General features: G+C 37.1%; 1 pseudogene; it reads right to left on the bottom strand.

Annotated features, from left to right (window-relative positions):
* Window positions 1-244: 244 nt before the first annotated feature.
* LOC125939089 (high mobility group protein B1-like) lies at window positions 245-10,527 on the bottom strand (annotated as a pseudogene).
* Between the last annotated feature and the right edge of the window lie 13,115 nt (window positions 10,528-23,642).

The raw sequence follows: 23,642 nt of genomic DNA, 5'->3' as shown, positions 1-23,642 counted from the left end.
TTCCATACCGATTTTAACCCCTGTACTGTACCAAAGTTAGTGGTTGCTGAAAATACATCCAGAACAGGGCTACCTAAAGACACACTTGGTAGTGTGTTAACTATACAAAAAAGGACACTGTACAGTTTAAAAACAAATCTTACACAGCCTTACATGTCAATTTTTTTTCTTTAAAAGGTATTAGTTGTGTATAAGGGGGTTAAATGTTTTGTAGACAAGAAAAAAAAACTGCACTAGAACCAACTTATTCATCATCATCATCTTCTTCATCTGCATTTTCTTCATCTTCTTTCTCCTCATCTCCTTCATCTTCCTTGTCTTTCTCCTTTTCTTTCTTCTTCTTACTTTTTTTGGCCTTGATGACTTCCATTTTTGCTGCTGCATCAGGTTTTCCTTTAGCTCAGTATGCAGCAGTATCTTTTCCATAGTTTTCTTCAGCTTAGCAGCCTTCTTTTTGTAAGGCTGCTCGTCATCTGTTGCAGTGTTATTATTCCACATCTCTCCCAGTCTCTTTGCAATGTCACCAATGGATAGGCCAGGATGTTCTCCTTTGATTTTGGGGTGATTCTCAGAACAAAACAAGAAAAAGGCCAGAGGAGACCTCTTGGGTGCCTTGGGATCCTTGAAATTCTTTTTTGTTTCCCCTGTAAGGGGGACAGGTAATAAGTTTTCATTTCTCTTTTGTAATGGGCCTTGTCTGCCTTTTTCATGTCTTCTTTAACTTTTCTTTCTGTTTAGCAGACATAGTCTTCCACCTCTCTGAGCACTTCTTAGAAACTCTGAGAAGCTGACTGAAGCATCTGGGTTCTTCCTCTTGTGCTCCCCCCAGAGTTTGCATAAATAATGCACATGATGGGCATTGAGGAGGGCACCTGTTGGGATGAGCACTGGCTGTTGTATGGAAACCAATTTGACAATAAATTTCATATAAAAAAATGCACATGATGACATTTGCCTCTTGGCTTCTAAGGATCTCCTCTGTCCATGTTTATTTTCCTCAGTGAGGCACAGTCACCAGGTGCCTGTCTGGCTCTCACTTGCCACAGCACTGTCTCTATACAACTCATTGTATACTGCAATGGCTATGAGACCACTATTTATTAATTGATTTATTCATTCACTTTGTAGTAGATGCCACTGATAGCCTCTTCACATCCCCTTGGCTCAACTAAATTCACCTACAGCAGCACACAGTTTTTGACACTATGTCTATCACTGTTTTTCTTTCTGAGCACTTTCCTCTGTACCAAAAGTGCTTGTTCCAGTGAAAGCAGAGGTGACTCTACCTTCCTTGTTCTCTGGTGGGATGCTTTTTGAAGTCTATTTTGTCCAATATTAATATAGCCACTCTAGTCTTCTCATGATTATTATTTGTATGGCATATCTTTTCCTTCCATTTCCTTTCAACCTGTGCCTTTATATTTAATGTATATCTCCTGAAGACAGAAGATTGTTGGGTCTTACTTTTTTATTGATTTTAGCAATCTGTGCCTTTTAATTGGAGTATTTAGTTCATTAACATTTAATGTAATTATTGATGTGGTTGGACTTAGGGATGCTATTTTATTATTTTCTGTTTGTGTTCTCTATTATTCCTCTGTTCTTCCTTGTCTGCCTTTTTTTGATTATTTGAATATTTAAAAAAATTTTATTTTAGTGCTGCTGGGTGGTTCAGGTGGTTAAGCATCCAACTTCAGTTTAGGTCATGATCTCATAGCTTGTGAGTTCGAGCACTGCATCACGCTCTGTGCTGACAGCTTGGAGCCTGGAGCCTGCTTCAGATTCTGTGTCTGCTTTTCTTTCTGCCCCTCCCCCACTTGCACTCTGTCTCTCACTCTCTCTCTCTTTCTGAAAAATAAATAAACATTAAAGGGATGCCTGGGTGGCTCAGTCGGTTTAGCATCCGACTTCAGCTTAGGTCATGATCTCATGGTTTGTGAGTTCAGGCCCCATGATGGGCTCTATGCTGACAGCTCAGAGACTGGATCCCACTTCAGATTTTGTGTTTACCTCTCTCTCTGCCCTCCCCCTGCTCACACACTCTCTCTCTCTCTCAAAAATAAATAAACATAAAAAAAATTTAAATAAACATTAAAAAAATGTATAAAAAATTTATTTTCTTATCAACTTTTTGGCTAGAACTCTTTGCATTATATATGTATATGTATATATATGTATATTATATATGTATATATATATATATATATACATATATATATATGTAATGTAAATATGTCATGATATATAGGTATCTGCTTGACATAAAAATGTCAAAACCGGGGTGCCTGGATGGCTCAGTTGGTTGAATATTCAACTCTTGGTTTTGGCTCAGGTCATGATCTTATGGTTTGTGAGATCAAGCCCCACATTGGGCTCCAGCATGGAGCCTGCTTGGGATTCTCTCTTTCTTGCTCTTTCTGCCCCTACCACACTTGCTGTCTCTCTCTCTCTCTCAAAGAAAATAAATTAAAACTTAAAAAAAATGTAGTACCCATGCAAATTTATAGATCCTTTTCAATCTTTTATGCTACAGATGTTGTAAGATTTACATCTACATATATTGTAAATTGCACAAGACAATATTATATTTGCTTAAGAGAGTCATTTTTTTAAATGTATGTTTATTTATTTTGAGAGAGAGAGAAAGCATGAGCAGGCGAGGGGCAGACAGACAGAGAGAGAGAGAATCCAAACAGGCTGTGCATTGTCAGCACAGAGCCCGATATGGGGCTCCATTTCATGACTGTGAGAACTTGACCTGAGCTGAAATCAAGAGTCAGATGCTTAGCTGACTGAGCCACCCAGGTGCCCCAATAGTCCTATGTTTTAAAAGAAGAAAAATAGTCTCTTATATTTATCTATAAGTAATCATTTCTGAAGCTCCTAATTTCTTCTTGAAGATTTGAGTTTCCACTGGTTTCACTTTTTTTTAGCCCACAGAAATTTAGTTTTGCTTTTTTTTTTTTTGCATTTCTTGTAGTACAGTTCTTTCAGTTTTCTGTTACATGAAAATATCTTTATTTTAATTTTATACTTGAAAGACATTTTCAAGTATATCAAGAAAGATATAGACTTATGAATTGATAGTTTTTTTTTTCTTTCAGCACTTTAAACATTGTTTTACTGTCTTCTGATCTCTATAAGTTTCTGATGAGAACTCAGTTCATAGTCAAACAGTTATGCCCCTATTGGCAATGTATCATTGTTTCTCTGACTGCTTTAAAATTTTTCTCTTTATCATTGCTTTGTAGCAGCTTGCCTATGATGTGTCTGGGTGTGGTTTTCTTTGCATTTCTCCTGTTGAGCATCTTGAATCTGTAAATTTTTGTCCTTTACTAAATTTGGAAGATTTTGGCCATTATATTTCAAATATTTTTTCTCCCATTCTCTTTCTGTGCTTCCCTTTGGGGATTCTGATTCATGTATGTTAGACTTCTGTTATTGTCCTAAAGTGTTTTGAGATTTGATAATATAAAACAAAAAAATTTTTGTCCTTCAGATTGGATAATTTCTATTGACCTATCTTCAAGTTCACTTATTCTTTCTTCTATCACATCCAATGTGATGTTAAGCCTGCTCATTGAGATTTTATTTTCAAAAGTGCATTTTTATCAGTTCATGATTTTTCTTCTGGTTCCTTTTAAAAATAGTTTCTATTTTTTATGCTGCGATTCTTTGTTTTTATTAATACAGGAATATTCTCTTTTATTTCAATGAACAGAACTACAAAATCTGCTTTAAAATTCATGTCTGCTAATTTGAACATCTAGATCATTTTGGGATTGGTTTTGGTTAATAATCTTGTCTGTTGAAAATGGGCCACACTTCTCTGATTTTTTATAAATTGAGCAATTTTGGATTATATCTTGGACATTGTAGAATGTTATGTAGTGAATACTCTATATTTCTCCAAAGATTGTTAATCATATTTTTAAGTGGAAAATTAACTGGCCAAATTTAAACTGTAAACACTTTTTTCTTGGGCAGCAGCTCAAGTTTTTGTTCATTCCTTTTGTCCTTAGCTGAGGTATTGGATTCCGCCCCATTCATGTGTGGTTCAGAGACTTGGGCAGAGTTTATAAATGGAATTCAGGGCTCTTCCTTTCTGGTTGACTTATTTGTCCCAACTTACTAGGATCTGTGGCTGCTCTAAATTGCATCCTCTGATTTTCAGGCCAGAAAGACTGTTTTGTATTAGATTTTAGGCACACTGTTTAGTGCTAATGTTACCCTGCCCTCAGGATAAAATCTATAATGATGGGAAACTCATCTCTTTTGAACCTTCTTCCAAGTTTTGATTCTTCTAAAATCCACTTGTTCACTTTTTTGCTTTTTTGGTTCACTTTCCAGTGACTTTGCTTTTTTTTTTTTTTTTTTTTTTTTTTGGTCTGGGGTTTGTTGTCGTTATTTGTGAAAGGGTTGGGCCTGATAGGAACTTACTTGACCATCTGATACATATTCCACATATACCTATCTTTGTGGGATTGAGCCCATTTCCCCAAATAGTAACCTAATCATTTTATTCACTTTTCTCATTCTCCACCTCATTTCCCCCACTTTGTTACATGTGCTTCCTAAACTACCCACACCAAGTCTTTATCTCAGGGCCTAATTTAGAGGTGACATAAATTAAAACTCACTAATTTATTAAATTATTTGGTCATTCACATTATTTAATTTAGTCCTCCCAACAGCCATTAGAAGTACAGTGAGAAGAACTTAAGCATTATCTTTATTATATATGTGACTGAGTTCCAGTGAGATTATATTATGCCTATGATACTATATTCAGTAAGTGACGGAATCTAACTTCAAAGCTAAATGTGTCTGATTCTAGAATTTTACAGCATTGTGTGTTTTGGATTAGTTACTTTACCTCTCTTATTCTCATTTTCTCATATGTAAAATGGGGATAATAAAGTATGCTAACACATAGGATTATTGTGTTGGTTAGATGAGATATTGTGGATATAGGACATAGTACCTATGAAATAATAGTTATTATATCAGTTGTCTTTCACTATGTGATAAGCAATCTCAAATTCTCGGCAGTTCACAATAATAAATATTTATTTCTTGTTCAGGTCCATACTGTCAGCTACTGGTTGGATGTTGTGATTGTTCTACAAACTGCAAGCTGAATTTCCTCCACATATCTCCTTATTTTAGGACCTAAACTAAAGGAAAACTTTATGCACAACATGCTTTTCTGAAGGTGGAGGGCACAAGAGCTAGGAGACTTTTGGAATATTGCAATTCCTTTAAAAGCTTCTGTTTGGAAGTGTTACATACCAACTATTTCATTGGTCAAAGCAAGTCAAACCCCAAAGTCCACACGGGTGGGGGTGGGGGAAACATTTTATTAACAAAGGAGGGAGTGGTATACACTTGCATTTTCCGACAGCTGCAGTAGAAGGTGAATCATAAAAAGACATGGCAAGGGTAGAAGAGAGTATTTTATTAAATACCAAAAGAAGAGTTCATACAAAAGCTGCTATGGGCATTCAGACAGAGCTAATGTGTGAACCACAAGGACTAGGAAAGGTGTTATGAATGAGATAGGGCTTGAGCTGGGTGTTGACAGATGCTTAGGATTTAGACAAAAGTCATTCTAAGCAGTTGTAGCAGGATGAGCAAAGTACAGAGGTGGACTAGTTTGGCCTTGTTATTGGGGGGCTTTTGGTGGGAGCAATCACTAAAGGTGGGCTGGACAGCCTGGCTGTCAGGCAAAAGACAAAAGGAAGACTTTTGGAAATTTTGAGCAAGATTCAGAATTCAAAGTTATGTTTCAGAAAGATTGGCCTGGCTATTCTGTAGGAGGGAAGTTGGATAGCAGGGAGTATTTTTCCAGCATTATACACAGCAGCTATTCTTCTTTCTTCAAAGTTGTACACTGGCTCTGTGAGACAAGTATATAACAAAAATGTGGTGAGCATGACAAATATTTCTTCAATGCAGACTTGACTCCCACTAGTAAGAAAATGAAGATTGCCTTACTTGTTTTTCTCCGAATCTTCTGTTTGACCAAATAAAGAGCATGCTTTGGTAAGAGACATTACTTCCCACACAAAAACATAGAGTAACATGTCAGATAGACTGGATGGATGCACTATGCAACTTTGCAAACTGCATGAAAATATTTGTGCACTATCATTTTATTTTGCTTTTGAAATAACCATGGAAAGACAATTTGACCACAATTTTCTGTTTTGCACTTAAAAAGAAAGAAACAATTTTGAAAAATTTCCATCATTGAATTCCTTAGCAAAATACAATGCCCAGAAGCTTTTGGAAAGCAGTGACAGTGGCTGTGGTAAGATCCCTACCTATTATTATTTTTCTATTTTTATTGTTGTTTTTGACTCGTTAATGGCCTCTGATAAATATTTGTTGTGTTAAAGTTGCTTTATTCTGGATTTGAAAATTAGTAATAGGTTCAGATGAGATTATTTGATTTTCAAAATTGGATTTTTGACTTACCTAAGTGAAAAAAAAGTGATGTATGTGTTACCAATCACCTAGAAATTAAGATTTCTCTTCAGATCTATTGGGTCACCATTCTTTATGCCATGAGAATAAATACCTTCATAATTAATATGATATGGAAAGTAGGTGTCACAGGGGAAAAGCACTTTAAAAAACTTTATAGATTAACATCTGCAATCTTTGAGCGTAGAATTGAGGGAGAAGGCAGAGACTGAACATTTATTTAGCTTTTTCTTGTGCAGGCACTGCATTAAGTGTTTTACTCATTTATTGTGGTGGTAACTCTGTAAAGCCTTTATTATTGTTCCCATTTAACAAATGAGGAAACTCAGGTTCTGCAAGGTGAAGGAGACTGCTCATGACTTCACAGCTAGAGGCAGGTAAAGCCGGTACTCAATGTGTGGGTTTGACCCTGTGACCAATCCCTTTCCACTGCATGTTTTCCATATTGCCCCTCTCTCTTATTTCCTAATCCTGTGTAGGGACTTGGGTTCCACCTAGAGCCTACAATATCTATTTTAGTTAGTGGATGGTTTATGGTGTCAGTGATCTTGATTTTTATTATTCATATTAAGAATATTGAATTAGTACCGTGAACCAGAGAATTACATTTATAATTTGGCACTTAAAATATTTACTTATTATAAAAACAATTTTATTATAGCAACAATAATCAGTATAAAATGTTTGAGGGGCGCCTGGGTGGCTCAGTCAGTTGAGCGTCCGACTTTGGCTTAGGTCATGATCTTGCAGTCTGTGAGTTCGAGCCCCATGTCGGGCACTGTGCTGATAGCTCAGAGCCTGGAGCCTGCTCAGATTCTGTGTCTCCCTCTCTCTCTGCCCCTCCCCCGCTCATGCTCTGTCTCACTCCGTCAAAAATAAATAAACATTAAAAAAATTAAAAAAAATCTTTGAACACTACAGTAAATAATCTCCTGTTTGTCCATGTTCTCTTTTAATTTTTGTCTATATGCATACACGGTTTGGAAACAGTTGTGTTCTTTAATTAAACATTTTAGGGCACCTGGGTAACTCAGTAGGTTGAGTGTCCAACTTTGGTTCAGGTCATGATCTCACGGTTCATGGGTTCAAGCCCCACATCAGACTCTGTGCTGACAGCTCAGAGCCTGGAGCCTCCTTTGAATTCTGTGTCTCCCTCTCTTTCTGCCCCTCCCCCATTCACGCTCTGTCTGTGTCTCTCTTGAAAATAAATAAACATTAAAAAAAATTTTTAAGCCATTTTAATAACTATTCCACTAAATGGACATATTATCATTCAGTAAAGCATCCCTAGATTATTTAAATTTTAGGTTGTTTTCAATTTTCTACTATACTGCAATTAGCTTTTAAATTAAGATACGGCTTGCTTTATTTCATTATGATTTCTTTAGGATATATTTCTAATAGATATTAAGTTGAAGGGCAGCAGAATGAAAAATTAATACAGAATGTTTTATTTAAACAATATTTAAGCTTACTTGAATTGGAAACCACGCTGAAAGTGTAATGTTGAAATGCTGATTGTGTCAAGGGTCTCCAAGACCAACCTCAGATTTGATGATTTGCTAGAAAGGCTCACAGAACTCAGAAAGGCTGTTATATTCATGGCTATGGTTTATTACAGTGGAAGGATGAAGATTAAAGTCAGCATTGAGAAAATACACATGGCTGAAGTCCAGGAATGAGCTTCTAGGTGTTGTCTTTTAGTGTAGCTGTAGTTGGATGCTCTTTTCTCCCATCAATGATGTGTGACATGTGCAAAGTAGTGAACCAGGGAAACTTTCCTGAGCCTTGGTATCCAGTATTTTTCTTTGGAAAATTTATATGGGGATCCAGCCTCACAAAGGCCAAACTGATGCAACATGGCCCAAGGCCTGAGGTGTATAAAAGCCCTCTCATCTGGCAGGATATCCCAAGGCAGAAGTTATTTTCCAGGGCCATTGAGGGATTGCCCTTTCTTTGGAATGGGCAGGGTTGAGTAACAACCCAAGCCTGCTGAATTAACCTTTTACTGAATAGGGATGTAGAAATATTTCAAGAAACAGGATTTAAAAATCATGGTATTATAATGTTAAAGGAGATTAATTATTAGTCCAAATTTTACTTTTCACAGACTGGGTAGCTGTGGCTCAGAGCAGTTAAATTATTGACCCATCACTCTGCTAGTTAGTAGTAACAGACAAAATGCATAAGGATTAAGTGGGAGGTTTTTAATTATCTAAAACATTTTGGAAATGTATACTGTTAAACATTTTTCCTATTAAAATTCTACCCTATTTGTTCTCAGCTTTTAGAATGTAGAAATAATGCCTGTGGTGCTTCTTTCTTTCTTTTTTAAAAAAGAAAAAAAAAATCTAACATTTATTTATTTTTGAGAGACAGAGACAGAGTGTGAGTGAGTGAGGGGCAGAGAGAGAGGGAGACACATAATCTAAAGCAGGTTCCAGGCTCTGAGCTGTCAGCACAGAGCCTGACATGGGGCTTGAACTCATGAACCATGAGATCATGACCTGACCCAAAGTCAGATGCTTAACCAACTGAGCCACCCAGGTGTCCCTGTGGTTCTTATTTCTAATGCAGCTATCTGTGACCCACCTTTAGAGATTCTCATTTGATAAATTTGGGTAGGACTCAGGATTTTGCATTTTTAACAAAGTACCCAGATAATTTCTGATGTTGGTGGACCTAGGACTACACTTTTATACACTGATGACTGATAATTTTCCCACAACCCAAATTAAATCATGCCATTGTGTGTTTGTTTTTAAAGCTGGTGGCTCTCCACTTTCTACCTAATAGGTACCACTTTCTTCTGCCTGATGTTTCACTATTTTACTAACTTTCACAATATAGCCCCAAGTACCTTTTCTCTCATTATTCCCTGGAACCTTACCAGAATTGAGTTTGTACTACTTCCTGAATAGTTCGTATGCATTTTTACCTTTATAATTTGTTCCTGTTGTTTACTCACTGTAGTTATTACCTCTTTCTTTTGTTTTTGTCTGCCTGGCGTTCCTTTTCACCTTCATCTTAGGGAATCTGCCCTTATCTTGCTCCATGTGGTTGGAGGGGTTGGGGGTAGGCAGGCAGGAGTGATAGGGCTGTCAGTTATGTGTCAGCTTACTAGTGGACAGTGGGGTTGCACGTGACCCAAATCTGGCCAAATACAGCGTTCTGACCCTCAGGCCAGGTTTTGTTTTTTGTCTTTTTTTTTTTTTTTTTTAACATGATCTGATCTGGGACAATTAGTAACCTTCTATGTGATATTACATATGGAAACTAAAAAGGAGGTCCTCTGTTTTCTTTAATGTTGTTGAGCTGAGTAGTAGTTCTGGAGTTTCCGTGGCTGTATCCAACCTCTGTGACATGAAGGAAATCTGTCTCTAAATAGAAACACAGAGACCCTCATACAAAGAGAGGTACAGCCAAAATATGAAGAGAAATAGTAAACATAATCTGACTTCTATTCCAGTGGTACCTGAGACCTGTTTCAAGTCTCCACACCTGCCCTTTCCAGTTATATGAACTAACAAATCCCTGGTTCCTATTTTTGTCCAACCATTGTTTAAAATTTTCTTTTTTAATGTTTATTTACTTATTTATTTTTTAATTTTTTTTTAACCTTTTATTTATTTTTGAGACAAAGAGAGACAGAGCATGAACGGGGCAGGGGCAGAGAGAGAGGGAGACACAGAATCGGAAGCAGGCTCCAGGCTCTGAGCCATCAGCCCAAAGCCCCGCATGGGGCTCGAACTCACAAACCGCAAGATCATGACCTGAGCTGAAGTCGGATGCCCAACTGACTGAGCCACCCAGGTGCCCCATAACCATTGTTTTTTTTTTTTTTTTTAAACAATACGAATTTATTATTTTACAGTTCTGTAGGTCAGATATCTACTGTGAGTTTCACTGAGCTAAAATCAAGGTGTCATTAAGGTTGCATTCCTTTCTGTTAGCTCTAGGGAAGAATTCTTTACCTTGCTCATTTAGATGGTTGGCAGAATTCAGTTCCTTGTAGGTGTGGATCGGAGCAGTCACCATTCCCAGCTGGCTATCAGCTGAGGCTGTTCCAAGCTTCTGTAGCTGTCCATGTGCCTTGGCTCATGAACCCCTCCATCTTCAAAGCCAGCATTTCTGCCTTCTCCTTTGCTCAATTTTAAATTTAAATTTGAAATTTGTAATGATTGAGTTATATATGCATTTCCTCATTTATTATGTTCTTCTTGGTTCATCTCAAATGGGAAGTAGGACTGCTTGGCATATAGGAGTTGCTCAATAAATGGATTAATGGAAACCACTATGGATTGTATACTTTAGATTTCACAGCTTTTGCACTAAACATTTGTTGAATTTGGACAAGCCACTGAATCTCTGAATCAGTTTTCTCATCTACAAACTGAGGAGGTTTAGTTAGGTGATTTCTAAGGTCATTATTAACTCAAAATCTTTTCGTTTAGATATGCAATTTTGGGGGCACCTGTGTGGCACAGTCAGTTAAGCGTCTGACTTCGACTCAGGTCATGATCTCACAGTTTGTGAGTTCGAGCTGTACTGGTGGTTCAGAGCCTGCTTGGGATTCTCTCTCTCTGTCCCTCCCTAGCTGTACATAAAATAACTTTTATAGCTGTTTTTGCTTTTTTGGGTATGATCAAGATTCATACATCATATTTTGTTGCCATGTCTCTTTAAATCTAGAACATTCCTTCTACCTTGTTTAGTTTTTCATGACATTGTAAATGTCTCACATTATGAATTTGTATTATGATTTCCTTTTGATTAGGTTTAAATTAAATATTTCTGGTGAGGCTGAATCATAGTTGATGTGTACTTACTACATGACATCAGGAAGCTCAGTAGGTCAGTTTGTCTTCCTACTGGTGATGCAAAATATATAATCATTTGGTTAAGGGCAGACTGCCAGATGGCTCCTTTCTGAAGGTATATTCTCTTTGAAATTAGTAAGTATTTCATAGGGTACTTAGAGACCATGTGAATATACTGTTTCCCATCAACCTTTAAGCAATAGTTTTATCATCCATTAATGATTCTCACCTAAATCAGTTATTAGGCTATGGAAGATAAAGTGATTAGTTTAAGAAAATTCTTTCACTCCTTTGTAATTATTAGCTGTCATTCCTCTATAAAGAAGAGTTTTTCTTCCTGTCAACATTCTCCCCACCTCTTTTACCTCTCTATTTCTTTTGTGTGCCATTAGGGACTCTATTTTTAACTTGACTTTTTAATCCTTTACTGTTTTTGGTCTTCTTTGATGCTCAGATTATCCCAGATTTAGCTAATGGAAGCCTCTTCTAATCAAGACATGCCCTCACTAGTCTTTGAGCATTTCCTTGCCTTGTGGTGTAAGAGGTTCCAAGTTTGCTTTATATTATCTCTGCCCTAGACCTGGAACCAGCTACTTCTCTTTTTTTAGAGTGAAATGGTATTTAGATTAACATAGTCTAAGCTCCAGGGATGCTCATTACCAATGATACAATCATTGTTTCTGGCCTTTTCAATAGAGAGAGCTAGGAATTTCTTTTTAAGAAGAATTATATCCTCGATTATACTGAATAGTACATCCAATAATATATCCTGAATAATACAACCAATTCAAATTTAAGACTGTAGGGTTTTTACTAAAAGCTTCTGTCTTACATTTTTATTTCTTTTCCTCCATGCCAAGAACCTTGGTTCTCAGTGACACCAGGAATGAAAGAATTAGCATATCGCATAGTCATTGGCTTTATCCTGAATAACAATTTCAGAATAATTTCATATTGTCTACAATATGATTACTGAAAAGAGTTACTTTTTTTTTTTTTTTATTTTGCAGTTCTTTTCATCCTTAGGGTATATTTCTGTAGAGATATGCAATCACATTTTATTTTTAAAACTCACTTGGAAAAATTCTTTTCTATGTGATTGTAGCTCCAATTGGATATACTTTTATTTTTATGGGCTAAGAGATTGCTTTGTTTTAATTTAGTTTTTAAAATATTACAAATTTAACATTTTAGGGTTTAGCTTTGCTTTTGTTTAATATATATGCTTGCCATATATATATATATATTATATATAAAAAGTTATATGTAACTTTTTTATACTGAAAATCTTGGATCATAGTAACAATAATACGTTATTTACAGTATCCTACAATAGAATAGTTTTAGAGTTTTAATACAATATGACTACTAAGAGTAGTATAGTAAGTAAATATTTCTTTTCTTTTTGTTCATAGAATATATCCCACTAAGGATGTATAGTAGGGGCACCTGGTGGCTCAGTTGGTTAAGCATCCAACTTCTGCTCAGGTCATGATATCGTGGTTTGGGAGTTTGAGCCCTGCATTGGGCTCTGGGCTGACAACTCAGAGCCTGAAGCAGGTTTCAGATTCTATGTCTCCCTCTCTCTCTGCCCCTCCCCCACTTGCACTCTGTCTCTGTCTCTCTGTCTCTCTCTCAAAAATAATAAAAAAAAACATTAAAAAAATTTTTTAAAGCATGTATAGTAATGTGTTCAAAAGTTACTTGAATTAATTCTTTTTTCTGTTTGGTTATATTAAATATACTTTGATATATTTGGGTCCATGTATTTGTGTTTATGGCCAATTTAATTTTTTTTTCTTACTGTCATTTAATTTTTGATTATGTAAAAACATTTATATGATTCAAAGGTTGAATCTATGTGAGATGGTGTGCTCACAGAATGTCACTCCATCCTTATTTCTTCCATTTCCCACCTGTCTTCTAAAGGTAAATGTCTTCATTATTTTGTTTATTCTTTATTTCCTGTTTTTGGCAAAACAAACATGTATTTCTCTTTCTTACACAATAAGGAGTATAGAATAGACATTTCAGACTTTGTCATGTTTACTTATCAACATATGGTGGAAATAATTTCGTAGTAACTCATAGAGATCTCTCTTATTTTCTTTTTTATGCTCACATGGTACTCCATACTATAATTTATTCAACCAGCCTCATAAATAAGTATTGGATTATTTCTGATATTTTTCTATTATAAATAATATTGTGATTCATGATTTTATGTATGTGTTGCTATAGATATAAATTTGCCACAATGTAGTTCTTAACTTAAAAAATATCTGGATACTAAATTTTTTTATTGAATTGCATGGAACTGAGTGAAAAAGGAGCTATTTGTACCCTTAGTTTGTCTTCTGGGGAATGGGACAATGGCATACTCTTAGCAGAGCCCATGAATCAAAGATTCTGCAGATGGACCAGTTCTTGCCTTGTTTTAAAACAAACATGTAGACTCTAAAGTTGCTTTATCTTTGTCACATATATTGTGCTCTTAGTATGTTCAACACAATGTACTTTCTCAGAGATGAAGAAGAAATAATTCTCACCTTTCAAGAACAAACAATCCTTTACAAAATGACCTGGCTCAGTTTACAATCACCTGGAGAGCTTTTAAAATTTACTGATTCATGTTGCCCCATTCCAGACCTATTATAGCAGATTTTCTGGGTTTGGGCCTCTGTCATTTTTTCGTTTTTTTTTTTTTTTTTTTTTTTTTTTAATTTTTGGGACAGAGAGAGACAGAGCATGAACGGGGGAGGAGCAGAGAGAGAGGGAGACACAGAATCGGAAACAGGCTCCAGGCTCCGAGCCATCAGCCCAGAGCCTGACGCGGGGCTCGAACTCACGGACCGCGAGATCGTGACCTGGCTGAAGTCGGACGCTTAACCGACTGCGCCACCCAGGCGCCCCGGGCCTCTGTCATTTTTTAAAAAACACTCAATATGATTCAAATAGCATTCAAGATTGAGAACCACTGATCTAGAGGCAGCTGTGACTGCAGCTATAAATAACAGGGTAGACATCACAAAATGTGAAGAATGTGTAGAAAATGCAGAGTCTCTCAGGCTGGGAATATTTGGACTTGAACATACAGGATTTGAACTAGTATGAAGAGGATGAATATGAAATAAAGATATTATTGTGTTATGAGGTTCAGGATGCTACAGTCTTTGAGTAGTTGATCTATCTGGCAAATAATGTCTTATTTTAATTTGGCATCTGGAATGCCAGGCTCGTGCAAGGGTTTTCTCAGGCCCAGGATCAAAGGGAAATCCTGCTGTATGGAGGCAGAGAGCCACCAGGTGGCACTCAAGCACAATTCATCAATGTTAAGAACAACCTGTTCATTTGATGAAGCAAATGATTTTGTTGAAAAACAAATGTATTAATTTTAAGAACTTTTTTCTTCAGATGTAAATGAGGCCTAACGTAGAACCACAAACCCCATTGTTAAAATCCATTTAAACTAACATGAAATTCTATTACTTACCTGCCATGAATACATATTTTGTTTCTCTTGCATGTTATAAACAAGAGATATGATTTAGTAATTATTTTATATATTATTGACCAGATGCTTGAAAATATGTATCAACAAATGCTGCCTGAAAATCTCTGTCAGAAAAATGTCCAGAACTTCTGTGCAAAGAGGAACTATAGACAGGGTTACTGAATTGTTAAGATGCACCTCTATCTGGGATTTCTCTGGGATTTTTCACCCCAGGGGCTGTCCCACTTTGTAAATCCCTTCCAAACATATGGAAAATGATAAAGATGAGACTATTTTACTTTTATAAAAAGATCATATTTTTAGTTCCAAAGTTGACTTTTTATAAATACTTTAAGATAGCTTTTGAACGTATTTAAGAAAAATGTAGTTTCCATATGTAATTAAAATCTTTCAGATGCATGCTAAATTAATACTATCACAGAAAGTACCTACTATGGTCATTGTAAAGCATAAAACCAAAATTACACCATCTCTATTGATATAAATTGCTGTATCTCACTGTTACTGCTCCTAACTTTCTCTTTTAAATAGAGACTGTGTGATTTTTATTCAGTTAATATTTTTCTTGTTTTATCTTTTTATAATGGAAATTTAAAACATATATAAGATGAGAGAAAATAATATAATGAGCCCATTCATGCTCATTTTCCACCTTCAATAATTATCAACATTCTGCACTGTTGTTTCATCGATACCCCCAAACTTATTTTCTCCAAAGTATTTGAAGCATTGTAAAGCAGACCCAAGAGATTGTGTCATTCTGCCTGTAAATGCTTGTTTATATCACCAATAAATGAGAACTTAAAAAAACAATAATAATCACAATACTACTATCCCATTACTGATACTCTTTTTTTTTTTTTTTCCAACGTTTTTAATTTATTTTTGGGACAGAGAGAGACAGAGCATGAACGGGGGAGGGGCAGAGAGAGAGGGAGACACAGAATCGGAAACAGGCTCCAGGCTCCGAGCCATCAGCCCAGAGCCTGACGCGGGGCTCGAACTCACAGACCGCGAGATCGTGACCTGGCTGAAGTCGGACGCTTAACCGACTGCGCCATCCAGGCGCCCCATTACTGATACTCTTAATGTTTAACTTTGTTTTAAAACTCAAGCAATATAACATTCTCAATGAAATAATATTTAAGTCTTGAGAGCTTAAAATGAGGATATGTTATGGAATGTTGAGTATTTTTTTTTAAATAGGCAAAATTAATTTTAAGATGAAATATGTTTGGTATATATATCTTCTACATTTCACGACTTAATTAAACTTTATGCAACCTCATGTGTGAGTCATTAGAGAAATGAAAAGCGTGTACATTTCTGGAGACAGGCAAAGTCCTTTTATTTACATGTGTACATAAAATGTTATACACTTCATGAGGTAGATAAATATATTCCAATGTGCATATTTCTGTTTTATTGCTGTAGTCTGGATAAAAAGTTCTATGAATATGACTACATTAGCTACACTGTCTGCTGTGAGACTTAAGACTTTTTGATGCATGGCTCTGTTTATCCTGGCTTCCATTCTTCTTCAGACTTTATGTGATGTAATGTTCCCTATAAAAATCTGACATCAATAAGGGTAGGAACTGACTCATTACATTTTGTGAAGATAATAAGTGTTTTGGGGCTTTTAGTTTCTCCTCCATGCCTGTCCTTATTGACATTAGCTTCACTTGAAACAGGCATGACCACAGGGTTCGTTTACCTCAAATAACCAAAGCTTACGTTCATGTTGCAAAGTTCAGCAAAGACCAGGAGAGAAATGCAATTGCCTAGGCTGAATGTAAGTGACACTGCATATCCTTTCAGGGAAGTAATGTTTAGATTATATCTAGTGGTGGTGAAGAGTAAACAGCTTTTTTCTCTGAGATCTCCTAACACTTCCATGCTATTTCCAACATTCTATTAACCTGGTATATTGCCCGTGTGTGACAACTTTGCAGGGTGTTTCCTGGCAGACTGTTAACTTAAAATCTAAAAAGAATGCACAGATTAAATTGCTAATACAATACATGGTAAAGAAACTGTCATTTCCTTAAATTTTCATGATCCTCTCTGTGTGCCTGCTTCCTATAGAATTAGTCTTAAGAGTACTTGCATTAGGGAGAGTGTAGGAAGGTTAACTTTGTCTCATCAAATATCTCAAAATTTATTTGTTGACTGACTTCTGAAATCCTAAAACCAAAATTCTATTAATTCCATAGGTAGATTGATTAATTGTTCAGATACAAAAATTCCTGAGCCCCAAGCCTTATGAATTATTTATGTCATGATGTGTATTCACCTACTACCGTTTTCTCTATTAAAGTCTTGATAAGGAAGTGAGTAGAGCTAAGTTGCCAAATGAAAGAATCTATACAGACTCTTAAGAAGTAGATTTATTCAACCAAAGTAGCTCTGGTGAGGATTTGACTAATTTAAATAGGGCTACATAATATGTGTTAGCAAGCAGCTGAAAATTGCTTTTTTTTTTCCTGTTCAGGCTAAAAAAATGTCTGTTTAACAACAAATGTTACCAGATGTCTTTTTTAAAACACAAAATATTATAAGCTAATGTAGAATATATTTTGTCTAATTTCCCTGAAAATATATCATCCAATCATAAAACTTCCAACATCATCATCTACTGAAAGTTGAATCAATAGATAATTAGAAAACTTCCAGTTCTGGTAGAGCCTAGTATATTGGAACGTGCAAAAACTTATGAGTGAGATAGTCCTGAGTTCCAACTAATTCTAGTTCTGACACTCACCTTGGTCAAGTTCCTTACCTCTCACAAGTTTTATTTCTTCATCCATAAAAATAACATAATGCTATCTAATAATAAAGACTATATTGAAATAATTGTTTTGGCTGGGCGCCTGGGTGGCTAGTGGGTTGACTGTAGGACTCTTTAAAAACAATTTTTTTTTTTAAGTTTATTTATTTTGAGAGAGAGAGAGACAGAGTGTGCTAGGTAGGGGTAGGGGCAGAGAGAATCCCAAGCAGACTCTGTCAGTGCAGAGCCCAATGTGGGGCTCAAACTCACGAAATGCAAGATCACAACCAGAGCCAAAACCAAGAGTCAGACGCTTACCGACTGAGCCACTCAGATGCCCTGGGGTCTATCTCTTGATTTCAGCTCAGGTCATGACCATAAGGTTGTGGGATTGAACCCTGCATCAGGCTCCGTGCTGAGCATGGAGTCTATTTGGGATTCTCTCTCTCTTATGCCCCGCTCCCCAACTCGTTTGTGTTCTCTCTCTCTCTAAAAGAGAAAAAAGAAAAAAGAAAAAGAAAAAAAAGAATTGTTTTAGCTGAGATGGTGAATATGAAGTAGCTGGCTATGTTAATTTGGGTTCTCACAGGCAACTCCAAGGCAATGATTTGAGTGAAATTAGTTTATTTGGGAAGTTCAGAAATATGGTAGGGAAGTAGAGGCAAGTGACTGAGTGACTGGAAGACAGCCAATAAAGAGTGCATAGATAAGCCAGGTACCACAAAAGGTACCTGGAGCTTAATTCTATAGAGAAACTCTGCAAAACTGATGCAAAGCACACACCTCAAAGCTATTTCACCCAAGCTGTGAGGGAGTGGGGATGTTAATACACCAACTCCTGGGAGGTCATTGGTTAATGGCTGCTCTTGAGGATATTAATTCCTTAGCACGTAAGTCTGCACCTGCATAGAGCTGGAAGAAGAGCACTGAGGCATAGGGATGCAGATAGCAGCAGTTGGAATTTCACCAGAGCACACTGAAAAGTCCCAGGAATATGGGATGGCCACTAATATGGCTTCTATGCTAGTACAATGTTCGGCTAGGGTTCAGTAAAAGATAGCTGTGGAAAAAAAATTAAATTTATCTCCTTTTAGAATATATTGTCATTGAATACTATACCCTTCCCTTCATAATATACTTTCTCTTCTGAAACAGTCTGTGTAAGGCTAAGCTCCTATAAAAAAGAGAACCCAAAGAACTCACCAAACTCCATACCCAAAAAACAAATAATCCAGTGAAGAAATGGGTAGAAAACATGAATAGACACTTCTCTAAAGAAGACATCCAGATGGCCAACAGGCACATGAAAAGATGCTCAACGTCGCTTCTCATCAGGGAAATACAAATCAAAACCACACTCAGATATCACCTCACGCCAGTCAGAGTGGCCAAACTGAACAAATCAGGAGACTATAGATGCTGGAGTGGAGAGGATGTGGAGAAACGGGAACCCTCTTGCACTGTTGGTGGGAATGCAAACTGGTGCAGCCGCTCTGGAAAACAGTGTGGAGGTTCCTCAAAAAATTAAAAATAGACCTACCCTATGACCCAGCAATAGCACTGCTAAGAATTTACCCAAGGGATACAGGAGTGCTGATGCATAGGGGCACTTGTACCCCAATGTTTATAGCAGCACTTTCAACAATAGCCAAATTATGGAAAGAGCCTAAATGTCCATCAACTGATGAACGGATAAAGAAGATGTGGTTTATATATACAATGGAATACTACTTGATAATGAGAAAGAATGAAATCTGGCCATTTGCAGCAACGTGGTATTATGCTAAGTGAAATAAGTCAGGCAGAGAAAGACAGATACCATATGTTTTCACTTATATGTGGATCCTGAGAAACTTAACAGAAACCCATGGGGGAGGGGAAGAAAAAAAAAAGGTTGGAGAGGGAGGGAGGCAAAACATAAGAGACTCTTAAAAACTGAGAACAAACTGAGGGTTGATGGGAGGTGGGAGGGCGGGGAGTGTGGGTGATGGTATTGAGGAGGGCATCTGTTGGGATGAGCACTGGGTGTTGTATGGAAACCATTTGACAATAAATTTCATATTTAAAAAAAAAGGTTGGGAGGACAAAGAAGGCTAGAAGAGAATCAGAGAAATGATACTACCTGAAAGGATTCTCTTCATCCCTGGTGATAGTCTTTGCTCTGACATCTACTCTGTCTTACATGAATACGGCCACTTTTGACTAGTGTTTTTATGGAATATCTTTTTCCATCATTTTACTCTTTTTTTTAAGTTTATGTATTTGTTTTGAGAGAGAGACTGCGTGTGAGTGGCAGAGAGAGAGAGGGACAGAGAATCGAAGCAGGCTCTGTGCTGACAACAGACAGCCCAATGCGGGCTCAAACCTATAAACCATGAGATCATGACCTGACCCAAAGTCAGATGCTGAACCAAGTGAGCCACCCAGGCGCCCCATCATCATTTGACTCTTAAACTATCTCTGCCCCTATATTTAAAGTGAGTTTCTTGTAGCCAGTATACAGTTGAGTATCACTTTTTTGTCCAATCTGACAATCTTTGACTTTTAATTGGGGTGTTTAGGACATTCATACTTCTTTTGACTGTTGATAAATTTTGCTTGTTCAGTGCTGGGTATTTTTGTATTCCTATAAATAATCTTGAGCTTTGTTTTAAGAACATGGTTAAGCTAGGAACAATAAACTGGGAAAAGTTTTATCCTCTTAAAGAAATAAAAAATAAAATAAAAAAGAGAACCCAGGGATGCCTATGTGGCTCTGTCAGTTAAGTGTCTAACTCCTGATTGTGGCTCAAGTCATGATCTCATGGTTTGTGGGATTGAGCCCTGCATTGGGCTCCACACTGAGCATAGAGCCTGCATGGGAGTCCCTCTTTCCCTCTCTCTGCCCCTCCACCACTTGTTCTCTCTCTCTCAAAAACAATAAAATAAAACATAAAAAAAAAAAAAACCACCCAAAATACAGTGGTTTAAAGACTAGAGAAGTTTCTTTAGGTGAGAAGTTTCTCACCTAACAGTCTAGAGTTCAGTGGGACAGATCTGTGGGACTCAGATTCAGAGATTCATGTTTCTTTTATCTTGTTGTTCCATGATCCACAACTGTAATGTCTTTGTTTATGTGGTCAAACTAGAATGTGCCATGTCTAGGTTCCAGCAGTGGGAAGGGGAAGAATGGGGACGACCTTATGTCCCTTGTCTTAGGCCCAGATTCAGAAGTGGCATGCAACATTCTCGCTCACATGGAGAGAGCTTAGTGAGGAGGCCATATCTAACTGCAAGGGACTGTGGGAAATACCAGGGTAATCAGAACTCGGCTATTACACAATTAAAGGAAAAAGGAGAATGGGTTTTTGTGGGCAGTCAGCACTATCTTTCAGAATTTGGTTGTATAGTAACTATTTTAGGCTTGATTCAGCTTTTTGTAAATCTCACTAATCACACGAAGAGAAAGGATATGAATCTGCTCACCCATTTGGTATCTTTCACTGAATTTGAGTCACAAAGCTAATGACAAAGGTGTGGATTTCACATCTCTTTTCTTTACTCAACCATATACCTAACTAGAACTATTCCTACTTTTCCTCATATACATTTGTATACTTCAGTGTCTTGATTTTTTCAGCAATCTGTGTTGGAATTGAGGCTTATCTATTTTTTAATTTTTAATTTAAATTTTGCCTTTCTTCTATCTCATACTGAATAACTCCTACTGCTTCACTGATAAAAGTGAAACGGGAATGAAGGAAAGTCACCACAGGAGTCCCACAATTTCATATGTAATAACTTTTAAAAGTTATTTTAGAAAATAAAATACGATTTCGGAAAATAAAATGTCTGAAAGTCCCTGGTATGCTCATGTATTACACAAGGGATTCTATTCTCAGAGTTATAAGAAGTAGTATGCAATCTCTAACTGTGTTAAAAAATAAATGCTGCTTTTCTTGAATCTAAACAACCCAGATGGTAGATGAGGATCTTTAAAGCTGCTGGGACCTCTGCTGCCTGTTCCCTGTGTTAAGGATGGTCCATTCTCCCATGAGTTTGCTGCTCCTCTGTAGCAGCCTGAGCAGGTGGCTGTGTAGTCAGTATGATTTAAATCTCACTATCAGGTCTCCATACATTTCTAAAGCAGAGATAAGGGAAAAGGCCTTTTGTTACCCCATCAACATACCACCATCTGGTGCACATGTGACCATCTACTATTTGCTTGGTGCTCCTTTGGAGACGGAAAAAAGGAGAGGAAGGTGGAACATGAGGTTGCTTGGAGAGATTGTTTTAGGGGAACAAAACTTTTGGTTTCTGGGTGGGGCTATTGAGAGCTCGAGAGAGGAGCTCCAGAAGTGGGGTGGGTTCTTAGGCTTGCTAGAGAGGACATCTGTGACTTTTTACCAGGCATGAGATGGAAGGTGGGAGGGACTGGTGGAGAGTGCATCTAAAGTCATAGGTTGGTCCCCACAAACATGGGTCAATGAGAGTTCCCCTACTTGCCACTGTAATGGTGGCCAGGCCTTTTCTCCCAGCAGTGCACAAAATACTGCCTTATATAGCCTATATAGCTTAAAATAATTTTTACTCAAGAGGTGCCTGGGTGGCTCAGTTGGTTGAGTGTCAACTCTTGATTTTGGTTCAGGTCATGATCTCTAGGTCGTGAGATCGAGCCTTGCATCTGGCTCCACAATGAGTGTGGAGTCTGCTTAAGATTTTCTCTCTCTTGGGGAAAAAAAAAAAAGATTTTCGCTCTCTGGGGACACCTGGGTGGCTCATTCGGTTGAGCGTCTGACTTCGGCTCAGGTCATGATCTCACAGTTTGTGGGTTCGAGCCCCGCATCAGGCTCCGTGCTGGCAGCTCAAAGCCTGGAGCCTGCTTCGGATCTACGTTTCCCTCTCTCTCTGCCTCTCCCTCATTCATGCTCTGCTACCCTTTCTCTCAAAAATAAATAAACATTAAAAAAATAAAAAAAGATTTTCTCTCTCTTCCTTTGCCTGTCTCTTCTACTCGAGCTCTCTCTCAAAAAAAAAAAAAATTTTTTTTTTTTTTTTGGTCAGGTGATTGGCAAAACTCTGATTTAGACCCTATCGTTTAGAGAAATTAATGTATGATGTATGAAAGTATGGGATTTTTGAAATTTGACTCTATAAAACTTGAGGATCTCACAGATATATTTCAATCACCTACACAATTTCTGTCCTTATAGTCATGAATATTTTGAGACTGGCTAATCTCCACTTCGTGGATGCAATGCATGCTTTTTGTATCTACATCTATCTGAATCTCTGATTTACTCAGACCCTTCTAAAAAAGTTTCTCTTCCTTATAAGCTCTTGCATTAGAGGAGAATATTTATGATTCTTTGTCCTAATCCTATTATATGTTGTTCTAATTATAATGTGTGTATTCTAATTATATATCTATCACATAAACTAGATGAAATATCTTAAAAGGAGGGACAAACATAACTTTTTACTTCTAGGTACAAGCCTTGCTCACTGCTGATACTCAGTGAGCATGTATTGCTAATGTTATCATTTATAAAGCAGACTGTCTCCTCCTTTACTTGAATTCTTAAGCCCCTTTTCAATCATATGAATAATCTCAAGAAATTTTGCAGAACTATCCAGATTTCCATACAGTTTCCTTTTGTTAAGCTCTGTCTAATCTGGATATGCAATATGGAGCTTCATTTCTGAGAATGTTTAGTTGTGCAAATTCCTGAGAAGTTACCTTGGAAATCCAAGGGTTTAAAGTTTGGGAGGACTAGCTGGAGTTGATGAGTTAACAGAAACCCTTCTAAACTTGTCAAACTCAACCCTCTCCTTTTTTCTATATAATTTATTGGGAGTATAGGATTCCTTTTTCCCCCCAGTGAGATACTGCCTCACATACTTTACTACTCTTTGAAGCACAGTTGTTCTCCAATAGTTCATTCTTAACATTTCAAAGAAGCTTCAGATGTTTTCCTTAGGTTTATTAATCATAAAGGCATTATAAAACCTTTCCAGACAAATTCCACCTGGCCTCTTCTTGTTTGGTCCATCCATAACCCTGATTACT

The sequence above is a fragment of the Panthera uncia genome, assembly GCF_023721935.1.
Source record: "Panthera uncia isolate 11264 chromosome B2 unlocalized genomic scaffold, Puncia_PCG_1.0 HiC_scaffold_24, whole genome shotgun sequence".
Lineage (NCBI taxonomy): Eukaryota > Metazoa > Chordata > Mammalia > Carnivora > Felidae > Panthera > Panthera uncia.
This window is presented reverse-complemented; position numbering and strand designations above follow the sequence as displayed.